Genomic DNA, 12,262 nt, shown 5'->3' with positions numbered 1-12,262 from the left:
CCTTCTGCCAGCAAAAGCCCAGACTTAGAAATGTCTTTTCTAACCCTCACCTACCGCTCCCTCCGTTAACTTGGCCATGTTGCCTATACCGTCGGGTTTTTAGGGGGGAATCTTGGGAAACTGAACGAGAGTTTGGGTGTGGGGGGGGGCGAAATACCGGAGTTTGACCCAAACTCTATAGGTCTCTTGCCCCTTCTCCCGTCTGCCCACCCCCCTTCCGCTGCAGAGACCCTCGTGGGACTCAAATCGAATCGACTTTAGCAATTTTAGACAGCTCGATTTGTCCGAAATCTCTCCACTTAGCAGCGCTCGGGAGATCAATTACCGGGCCAGGAAAACAGCATGAAATCCCATTTCCAACGGGATTGACTTTGCAGAGAGAATCAGGCGTACCGCTGAGCAGAAACAATTAACGCGCGCCTCGAATCCGACGGCCCGATTTCACGCTTCGAATTGGAGGAGGGCGCGCAAAAACTTGCCGGCGGATATTGCGGGGAAAAGTCATGCAGGACAGAGAACCACGGGCCTGGGGAAGCCGAGCAAGGGGGACACGGTAAGCCATCGGGGGGCCCAAGCCTGAGAGCGACGGGGATGGGAACCCGAAGACACCTCCTGGGACTCAGACGGAACCTCCCGGTCATTTGCCGCTGGTAGAGCGAACCGGAGGAGCTGGTGTCCTTCAAAAGCGCCTTTCGCAGACTTTGGATGCTCCGTCGAAGAGCATTTTTAGCCAATGGCTCCAGAAAGGGACGGGAAGAAGTGGCTGATCCGCTGCCGGAATCCAGCCGGCAGAGTTCCCCGAGAAGCAACTTGAATTCCCTGCTTGAATTCGGGTGCTGAATTCGGGTGCTGTGTGGAGGGAGTGGGATGGAGGCATCACTTCGGCTGAGCCAGCGCATCACACATTCAGCCACACAATCCGCCTTGAAACTGGGGAAGGGGGTTGTAGAGACGTGGAAGGGTCAAGGTGTGCAGGAAGACCTGAAGACGGGTCCGCGGGGGCGGCGACAGCCGAGTCGCCCTTGGAACCCCGACGGGAACTTGTGGGCTTCTCCCCACTCCGATGGCAGAGCAAACTGGGTGAGGGAGACACGTCCCCAAACAAATGCTCTCTCGGGTCTCCTTGGCTCCTCCATCCGCAAAACAGCGCCCGATCCCCGACGGCACCGACTACGTTACCCGCTGACAAGCGGCCCAGAGACTCAAAGGGGAAGGAGGGATGGCAAGGCGCTTGAAACCGGCTTCCTCCACCCAGTGCAGTGGCGTCGAGGGAGTCTTACAACCTCCCCGGGAATTCCCACTGCCGGGCTCGTTCCCCAAAGCAAGTGGGATTTCGTTTGTACTCCCTTCATTCATTCAATAGCAATGTTACTGCAAATCATCGGTTATGTTGCAAGGATTTTGAAAATCCCGCGTAGCTGGGATTTAGCTGCGTAACGGAGGGAGTTTCTGCTTGGGGGATGGGGTGGGGAATCCCTTATTTGTTATGCAGATTACCTTTTCCACCTTATCTATTTTGATCTGGCCGTTCTAGTCTCTTCCCAGGGTCCCACTGTAGAATTCGGAAACCCACTAGCAGCGCCATCCTAACCATGTCCACGCAGAATTAAGTCCCACTGAATCCCATAGGGCAGCGGGGTTCTTACTGCAACCTAAATCCTCCAGGTAAAGATCTCGGGATTCTCCTCCCCGCACCCCATCGAAAGTCTTGTAAAACATAAATCTGAAAGCTAGAAAGATTGACTGATTCGTTTAATTTCTTTGCCCTTGTTTTGGATTTGCCCCCGTTTTGGATTTTGCCCTTCTTTCTGGCTTGTAAGACGCTTTGAAAGGCTTGCGAGGGAAAGGCCGGATAGAAATGGCTTAAATAGGTTAAGGAATGAGCAGTTTTCCGCAGTTCTTTCTCTTGTGGAAAGGATGCCCACCACTAAGCGCCAGAGGCCCACGTCTTCTCTTTTTCCCCCTTTCTTGTTTTAACTAAAGGAAAAGCAGCTTGGCGAAGAGGAGCGCGGCGGGGCTTTCTATCTTACCACTCTTTCTGCTTCCCGCACCACGTCGGGAGACCCCACTATCTCCTCACCCTCCACCCGTGGCCTATAGGAATCAATCCAGCAAGGAATGGCACAGGATTTTAGGGTACAAAACGTTTTATTTATGATTATCACCCTCATCATCATTAATGTGCACGTCATCATCGTTGTGATTAATGCATAGTAAACCTGTCATTAGCTCTTGACTGAAACTGTCAATTGTTATTTTCTACCAGCTATTTTGGTGTAATTTTACATGCCCTGAACGATTATATTAATTAAAATGCCTCCAATATGTTCTCTCTCTGTTGAGTTGCTGGGTTCAAACAAAAACAAAACAGTGGATTGGATTGAATCTGCTGAAACCTTGGGGCATGATCCAGCCAAAGCAAAGCACTTTTGCGTCCCATTTATTTATATGGGGGTATGCAATTTTCTCCCAAGGGACTCAAAACAATGCTTTATTTTCAGTGGATCGTGCCCAAGATTTACAATTATTTGATGGGTTTATGACAATTCTTGGATGCAGATTAACATTTGTACAGTCCTCCTTTCTCCCTTCCCCCAAGAGGCATAAGGTAGATCCTGAATGCCTCTCCTTTTGCTTCCTATACACACTCTAAACACATTCACCTAAAGAAGTCCTACTAAAATAAATGAGGCTGGTGTATTATAGTCTGATCCTAAAGGTAGCTATCTGCTTGGAACTATACACCACTGATTTCAGAGCCCTTTAAATTTTCAGGAAAAATATACATACCCCAGTTATATGCCTGCTTACTTCAAAATAAGCATATTTAATAGGAGTCCTATCGAGCTCTTGATATTTACTTCCTAGTTGGGCTCCATGGATCACACACTTTTGCAGCTCAATCCTATAAACATGCCTATTGAGAAAGTTTCAACTGAATGGGGCTTATTTCCTCAAATTTGCTAATGATTGCAGTCTTTTCTCTTTTTTTAAGCAAGTATGGAAATCATGTATTTCTGATTTTTACCGCACTACTTATGTTAAAATATTGCCTAAAAGCAGCACATGGGGGGTTGTTTTTAAACAGGCTTTTCACTTAAGATTATTGACTGAGATGAAGCATGTATTATGATGAACTAAGGAAAGTAAGTACAATTACTCCATCCCATCATACTCTCTTACCTTGTGAGGTATGGGCCTGACTTCAAGAAATCCAAGTTCTAAGCAAACTGATTTACAAAATGAAAGACACGATCTAGATCTAGTCAACATTTAGAACAGCCACAGTGCAACCCTAGACATGTCTACTCAGAAGTAAGGCTCACTGAATTCAGCTGGACTTCCTCCTAGGTAAGTATGTATGGGATTGCAGTCTCAAGTGCATTATTAGATCTCTCATGTTGAAATAAATGAACCTTCAAAGTGCTTAGCTTTGCTGGAATCGTGCCCAATATGATTACACGATTTGTCCCTGAAATTGCAAGTTTGTCTGATTATAATTTCCCACCATAGATTTCCCCCTTCACCCCAGTCTAGCCTTACTGTGAGGTACAAGTTAATTCAGAGACTCTGGAATTGGGTGCTCAGACATGACTGGGTGAGGCTGGAGCAGAGTGTTGCTTTGGGGGGGGCAGATTTACAGAAAGCAGATGATGTAAGTAAATCCTGCACATTATAAACTTAAAGTAACCACCAGGCCTGTGGGCTTCTTCCCCAGTGCAGTATCCAGCCCAGCCTTTGATGAAGTGACGCTCCCTCACAGCCCAGCTCTGCTTCAGATATTGTTTCAAACAGACTGATGAAGCCCTTTTTGCCTCATTTAAGATAAATAGAGAATGTTGGGGGGAAAGTGTCTTCCCCTATTTCTTTTCTTCGTTGTATGAAAGCCAGGCCGGGTGAAGGGGGAGGAGGGCAGGGCCAGGCTGAGATGTGGTGTCAGATCATGCAGAATCTCAGAGAACCCAGCCTTGCACTGGCCTCTTCAGGGAAGGAAATTTAAATTAACTGCAGCAGTTGGTGTGTATTTGTGTGTGTTTGTACTGGAGTTGGAGAAAACCTTTGCATGGAACCTGGTTCCCAAGGCTCCAACGGAATAAGAGGAACCCTCCACGCTAGCAGACCTTCCTGGCAAAGCTTTGATGCTGCTTTGCCTGACAACAGCCTTGCTCAGGATGCAACAAACTAGGAGATAGGTAACACAAAGAAGCTCATGGCTCGGCATCACAGAGCAAAAGATACCATAGAAAAAGGGGTATCTCTTTTTTGTGGCCATCAGCTCTGCTGACACTGATGCACAGTGGAATGAAAGGGACTATTATGTGTAATGATCAGGTGGTATTTATTTTATTTCCTTAACAAGATTTATATACCACTTAATCAAATAATAATAATCTGTAAGTGGCTTACATATAGTATTCATTAACACTGTAATAAAATCAGACTTTGAAACAGTAAACATAATGATCAAAATAGAGATAAATCAATTGGGGGGAAATGGATCTAATTGAAACTGAAAAATAAATGCACCTATTCAAATTAGATGTCAGGGAAGGTTTGCCGAAACAGAAAAGTTTTTAGCAGTAGTCAAAAACAGAACAGCAAAGATGCCTACCTAATATCTATAGATCAGCTGATGTCACAGTAAAAACAAATCAATTTCTCACAAGAGTGGAACAAATATTTTGCAGCCCTTGTAGAAGTGCCACTTCTGCAGATTGAAGCAGTCAAGTGGGCACATCCAGGGTAAGGTGAGGGTCATAGCTGTACTGTAGTAGTAAGAGCTTATTTGGCTTACTCTTGACAGGGACTCAGCTATTTCAAATGTACTATTTCAAATTATGCCAACGTTTTGTCAAAAGAGGGATACTTCTATGAGGACAGAAAGCTAGGAAGGTGAGGATATTGGGGAAAACATGGCAGCCTGGGTCTTCAACAGCAACCAACAGAGAGCTTGCTGAATATGGATGTAAGTGGTTCGCAGTGAAGAAGAGGTACATAATTTGGAGCAGATTCTGCCTATGTTGGCAGAATGCACTGAAAAAGAGAAAGTATTCATCTTCCAGGCAGAAAAGGAACCCCTACCAAGAATTTAAGTTGAAATGCGTGTGACTCAGGAATCACTGATGATCAAGGCATTTTTCCACTTCTTCCTGAGTTGTGCTTTCTTTCTTGTTTTGAACTGATGATGGAAGGTAATAGATTGGCTCTGATACAGATGCAACCCTTTCTTGCTGTCCTCCGGGGGAGAAAGTATAGCTGTATAGCTGCCCAAGAGTCCTAAGGCAAGCTCTCCTACCTAGCTTGCCTACCTACCAAGCTCCTACCTACCTACCTACCTGCTGTGATGCTCAAGCTGTAGCCCTTTGACTACTAGTGGTCCATGAGCTCCATTCAGATGGTCCCTTAACAGGTTGCAGAACAGATGAGAACATCTGAACTCAGTAGCAGTCATGTGATAGGGCAGTGCCATGGTGTGGAGTTGGGGCCCGATGGTGGTGAGCTTAGGGCAGCCTAGGTGCACCATTGGAGGCAATCTGGCACTTCCATCAGTATGCCCTTGCTGCTCCCTGCACCATCTGGGTAAGTGGCAGCAGCACTGCTCTTGAGAGGGCACTGTTCTAACATGTCAGCTGTTCTTGTTTGTACCTGGGTGTACAGTTGATTTCTTTTTTCTGACAATAATGATTAAGGTTAGTTTGACTGGGTCTAGAATGTCAAACAGGTTAACCGGGCCCTAATCTGTACATTGCAGATGAATAAAGGTCTCACAAGGGCCAGGAGGATGCCAAAGTGGTTGATTAGCAAAGTTAAGAAGCTCTCAGAGGCAAAAAAACTTTCTTTTTTAAAAAAAAGTTAAAATCAAAGTCTTGTCCAAAGAAAGTGAACAAAAAGGAACACAAACTTTGGCAAAAAAAAATTAGTGGAGAATAATATATGCTAAAAAAGAATTGGAGAAGCATGTTGCAAACACACACACACACACACACACACACACACACATTAGAACAACAAGTAGGTCTTTACATCCATTAATAGCAGCAGACTACCTAGGGAGGTGGCTGAACCCTTGGATGACAAAGGAGTCAATAATGTGCTAAAGGAGGATAAGGAGATTGGGGAGGGGGGAAGCTAAATTAATTATTTCATAGAATCATAGAATTGAAAGGGTGCACCTATCTTCACAGTGGAAGATGTAGAGCAGAGCACTAACTTTTGAATTAACTTTTGGAGGAAGAGAGTCTGAGAAACTGAAGCAGATAGTGGTGAAGAGAGACAAAATTCTAGACAAAATAAAAATGAACCAATATAAAAAGGTAAAGGTACCCCCTGATTATTAGGTCCAGTCGCAGACAACTTTGAGGTTGCACGCTCATCTCGCTCTATAGGCCGAGGGAGCCGGCGTTTGTCCGCAGTCAGCTTCCTGGTCATGTGGCCAGCATGACTAAACCACCTCTGGTGAACCAGAGCAGCGCATGAAAACACTGTTTACCTTTCTGCCAGAGCGGTACCTATTTATTTATTTATTTACTTGCACTTGATGTGTTTTCGAACTGCTAGGTGGGCAGGAGCTGAGACCAAACAACGGGAGCTCACCCGTCTCAAGGATCCAAACTGCTGACCTTCCGATCGGAAAGCCCTAGGCTCAGTGGTTTAGACCACAGCGCCACCTGCGTCCCTAGCTTAATGTATGTCTCCCCAAAAAAGATAAAATAACCAAGCATATAGAAGAACAAGCCTTGCTGCAGCAAAGCCTGCATGGCTTCTGCAAGGACTAGTCCTGTCTCATGACAACGTAAAGTTATTTTAGAGTGTCAACAAGCATATAGATAGAGGTGATCCAGAAGAGGAGAGGTTCTGTTGTTGATCACAAATTGATTACGGTAAGTTGCAGGAAGCAAATAAAAGGAATAAATGGACAGTTCTCCAAATGAAGACATGTAGACTGTAATGTCCCCCAAGGATCAGAACTAGGGGCTCTGCTTTTTAACTTGTTCATAAATGACTTAGTGTAACAGGTGAGCAATGAGGAGGCGAAGATTGCTGATGACACTACAGGGTCGTTAAACAGTGCTGTAGTTGGGGGGCTGGGTATAGAGTCTCCCAGCCTGTGTCTTTGACCTGGGTGAAATAAAGCCTAGTTTCACCCCTGCATTAAAACAAAAAGAGATTGTAAAGTGCTCTAAAAGGACCTCACCAAACTAAGTGGAATGGCAACTGCAATTCAGTGTAAACAACTGTAAAGTGATGCGTGTCAGAGCAAACAAATCTTAATTTCAAATATATGTTCATGGGGTCTGGTGCTAAATGACCAGGAACAAGACCCTGGGTTCATAGCAGATAGCTTGATGAAGACATCAACCCAGTTGTGCAGCAGCTGTGAAACAAGCAAATTCCAAGCTAGGGATCATTAAGAAAGGAACTGAAAATAAAATTGCTGATATAATGTAGTTATTAAAATCTATGGCGCAATCTCATTTAGAGTATTGAGTACATATCGTAAAGTTGGAACAGTGCCAGAGAAGGGCAACAAAAAAGATCAAGGACTCTCCCATGAGGAAAAGATGCAGCATTTGGGAGTTTATAAAAAAGGGAGAGAAAGAGATGAAATTATAAAAGCTTATAAAATTTGTATGCATGACATTGATAGAGAAAATTTTTTCTTCCTCTCTGGCCTCGCCCATCACTGGCGTGTGGCCCTGAGACGTTTTTCCACAATGGAATGAGGCCCTCAGGCAGACCCCCCCCCCAAACTCCTGTATTTTAGAGACAGCTGTTCTCATTCTAGAACACACAGTATTAATTTCTAAGAACAGGACACTTACTATTAATTTATTATTATCATTATTATTAACTCCACTTTTTATCCTAGGAACTCAAGGCTGCACACATGGTTCTCCCACCAACACACTCTTACTTTATCTTCAAAACAATCCTGCAAGGTGAGTTAGACTGAAAAGCAGACTGGTTCAAAGTACAGTATTGGCCCAAATGTAAGTCACACCTGAATATAAGACGTACCTTTAAAATTCAAGGGGGGGGGGGAGAAAAAAAGACAATACCCGAATATAAGCTGCTCCCTTAAAATTCCACAGGCACTCACACCCATTCCGTTTTACCGTATGTCTGTTTCAGCAGTGATATCATAAAAGCCTATTTTTGCAAGGTTGCGAATTTAAGCCACACTTTAACTTTTCACAGTCAGAATTTTGAAAAAAAGTGAGGCTTATATTCAGGCCAATGCAGTAGTTGATGGTTATATGGAGACTTGAATCAGGGTCTTTCCACACCTAGCTCAATGCTCCAACCACTACACCACTTTGGCTGTTCCAGTCAAGTCAATTTCCACAGAATTACGGTACTTCTAACTGTCACAAAATGATCCTTTGGCAATCACCAGCAACAAGTCAACGGGCTGCTTTTGGTTTCTTAAATGACTTCATGTTGGATTGTGAAGATGAAGAACTGAGAAGTGTAGAGGGTCCACTGTGGACTAAATAAACAAATCTGAGGAAATTATTCTTTGGAATGAATAAGATTAAACTCCAGAAGAATCACCTCTAAGAACAAGAGTAAGATAAAATTCTGCTGAGAATTTCTGAGAATTCTGCTGGTTAAGCAAAAATCCTATTTATTTAGAAGGGCCTTTGGCCTGATGATATTCTGACTCCTTGTGACTACTGTAAATAGGTTGCAATTTGTTCAACTGGCTGCTGTTTTTTATCAGTTTTATTGTTTTTTATTGTATATTCATCTGCTTTGTTTTTATGTTCTTAATATTTTGTAGTTTGCACTTTACAGCTGTTGGCTGCCTTGGAATAAGTAATAAAGAAAAAAATTCAAGGACTGTTTTCTGTACCCACCTGCTCAAAAAGTAAAAGAGTTTTTTTTCCTTTGAGGCAACATTTTATGTTGGGATTTCAAAGAAACTAGAGAGAATCTTCTTCTCAACCAGAATCTGTGAGGAGAAGATCTCTTGAAGGACTTATGGGGGGGCATTCACAATTTACAGGCCCCAGCCAAGAGCTTTATCAGCTTGCACCAGCTGTGACTCAGGCACCCACTTGGTGTGAATGGGTTGTTTCTTTGGAACATTATCATAATTACTTCTGAAAGCCTGGCTCCTTTTAAACTATTTTCTCCTGTAAATATTTAGCCCACTGATTTTTGTTAGGCTTGTAAATAACACCCCCTCCCTTCTCCAAAGCTTGCTGTTTTTAATCATAAAAGCATCCTTTGAGAGTAACGGAATGATAGAGGGGAATGCAAAGGGCTGGATGCAAACATAGCTTTATCCAGAGCAGGGTTAGCTAATAAGGTTACAATCCCATGCAAACGTACTAGGTAACAGGGCTAATCTGAACATTCAGGCAGCTGCTTGATAGCACAGTTCAAGGAATACCCATTTCATTTGTGTGTTGCTGTTGTTTTTAATTTTTCATACCACTTCCAATGCAATCAGGTCCCACATAAACTGGATGTAAGACTGCATGTGATATTGCATGGGGTTATCTTACGAGCCATATAGCTGGAAGGAACCTCAAAGATCAACAAGCTCAATCCCCTGCTGACATAGGAGATCTGTTGCTACAGCATCCCTGATAGGTAGCTATCCAGTCTCTGCCTAAAACCTTTTGACAAAGGAGAGTCCACCACTTTCTGAGGCAGTCTGTTCCACAGCTGAACAGCTCATACTATCAGGAAGCTCTCCCTCATATTTAATCAAAAACCACTTTTTGTACTTTGAACCCATTGCATCTGATCTACCTCCCCAGGAAACAAATAACAGGAAACAAATTGAGTTCATCATGTACATGACAGCCCTTCAAATATTTGAAGTCTCTTCTCCTCTTAGGACTTGGTCTCTCACCATCTCTGTCCACCTGTCTCTGGACATGTTCCATTTCTCAAAGTGTTCTTTAAGTGTGGTCCCCTTAGAAATGCCCTTTATTTGCCCCATCTCTTTGTCTCAAAAAAATGAACTTTGGAAGAATGTCCCATTGATCTCAGTGGCACTTACTTCTATATAAACCTGCATTGCAGCACAATGTATATACATGCAGGATAAATCTCCATACATATCAACTATTCAAAGAATCTTCCATCCAATCACAGGCTCTTTTTTTCAACTTTCCTTTAGAGTGTAGCCAGGGGACTTTTCCTATATGATTTCATAAGGCCTTTGTGAATCTTTACTGTATAAATAATCTAAAATTTATTCCAAAGCTTATTCAGATAATTCCATTCCCTTTGGTTCCTACTGATGTACATGACAATCAAAGCAGTTTGTCCTATGCATTTCTACTTCTCAGTAAATGCATAGGATTGCAACCTCACTAACCTTAGTGAGATCAGATGAAACAGAGAGGCACTCTTAGCTCAAAAGCTAGCTAGCTAATTGTTCTTTCAATAATACAGAGAAATGTATATTTCTTATAAACAAGACTCGATACATGAAAAGCACTACAGAAATAGTAAGGCATTACAATAACTCTCCAACAGAAATGTTTTTATTCATTTCATATGCATTCAATTCATTTCAAAACCCATATGTTGCTTTCAGTGCAAAATCCAGGGGTGGCAAGTTGCACATGACCAAGAAAGGGAAAGTGCAACAAAAAAAGAGGATGAGAGAGAGGGGACACAGATTTGTATAATATTTGCATATGCAAACGTATAGATACAGGTGCACATTTAGAGAAAATTAGTATAATTTAAATTGAAATAGAATACATCTAACTAAGGTAGAGAAGACTTTGACCAGGTGACCTGTATGCCTGTTCAGTTTGCTGTCCCAGTGCTAACTGTTGATAGGCAACTTAAAGTCTCCTGTTCTTCCTTCTTAGGGCTATCTTTAAACTGGGCTGGATAAATAGATACCGTAACTATCCTCTGACAGCCCTTTAGATAAAAGACAGACCTCTGTAAAGTAGGACACATGGCAAAACAAGGATAAGGCTATCAGTGGCTATGTATGGGGTTCTGGGGTAGTTTGTCCACACCCTGGGAACAGCTTCAACTGGCCAACTAAATCAGGTGAGGGGTCTCAAACCCTTTGCATGTGAAGACAGGCTCCGGCAGATTGAGTGGACAAGACCAATAGTGAGTCCAATGGTCAAGAAGGCAGTTTCTGAATGTGCCATAGAGGGAAGTGAGGGGCAGATGGGGCTTGTCAACCTGGGAAGGTAGCCCATCTAGGAGAAGGAAAACTCTGATCCTAACCCTCTGCTGCCTTGTGGGGTATCTTCAGGAGAAGAAAAGGCAAAGGAGTCAACTCTACACCATGGGTAGGCAAACTAAGGCCCAGGGGCCGGATCCGGACCAATCGCATTCTAAATCTGGCCTGCAGATGGTCCGGGAATCAGCATGTTTTTACATGAGTAGAATGTGTTCTTTTATTTAAAAGCATCTCTGGGTTATTTGTGGGGCCTGTCTGGTGTTTTTACATGAGTAGAATGTGTGCTTTTATTTAAAATGCATCTCTGGGTTATTTGTGGGGCATAGGAATTCATTCTCCCCCCCAAAAAATATAGTCCAGCCCCCCACAAGGTCTGAGGGACAGTGGACCGGCCCACGGCTGAAAAAGGTTGCTGACCCCTGACACAAATACAGAGCAGAGTCCCTAAGATGGATGGCATCTTGTCTGCCTCCTTCTGGCAAATCCTTCAGCCAAGGTACCAAAAGCATTGCTCTGCTTTCCTTTGCACCACATCAGCAAGGCTGAGAGGAGAGTCTTGTTGTTTGGGCAGCACAGGATCTCTATACACACTGCCCAGACTTGTACCCCAGAGTTCACTTTGGTGCTGCTAATACAGCAAAAATAACATGGGAGGCAGCAGTTCTGAGCAACTGGTCTCTGCAGTCACAACGCTGTGACTCTCCAGCAGTTTGACTTCAACCCCAGAAGCGCAACTCCATTGTTTTCCCGAGACAGTTGGAGGCCAACATGGCTACTAGCCATGTTCTGCTTGTGGGCTTCCTATGGGCATATGGTTGGACACCATGAAAACAGGATGCTGGACTAGATGGGCCATTGGCCTGATCCAGCAGGGTTCTTCCTACTGCTCTTCCCAAGGTAGTTCTGAACCTTCTGAAATGGTTAGTAACTAAAATAATCTGATACCAGCATTTTTACTGGTCCTTTGTAAGAATTAATATCTATTAAAGGGCACAGAGAAGCTCTGGATCTGGTTCATTTTCAAAGAAAGTCAGCTGCAGACAATGAAATAGGGCTGCCAACTGGCCAAAAAGCAACTGCCCTTGT

General features: G+C 43.6%; 1 long non-coding RNA gene across 1 annotated transcript; it reads left to right on the top strand.

Annotated features, from left to right (window-relative positions):
• The first annotated feature begins 2,121 nt into the window (after window positions 1–2,121).
• Window positions 2,122–10,293, top strand: LOC310763347. The gene is made up of 3 exons (XR_014548593.1): window positions 2,122–2,136; window positions 7,871–7,940; window positions 8,786–10,293. It is a non-coding gene; the product is annotated as an uncharacterized lncRNA (long non-coding RNA).
• The last annotated feature ends 1,969 nt before the right edge of the window (window positions 10,294–12,262 follow it).

The sequence above is a fragment of the Podarcis filfolensis genome (genome assembly GCF_964270895.1).
Source record: "Podarcis filfolensis genome assembly, chromosome: 5".
Lineage (NCBI taxonomy): Eukaryota > Metazoa > Chordata > Lepidosauria > Squamata > Lacertidae > Podarcis > Podarcis filfolensis.
The sequence above is the reverse complement of the archived record's forward strand: the minus strand, read 5'-3'. Positions and strand labels throughout refer to the sequence as shown.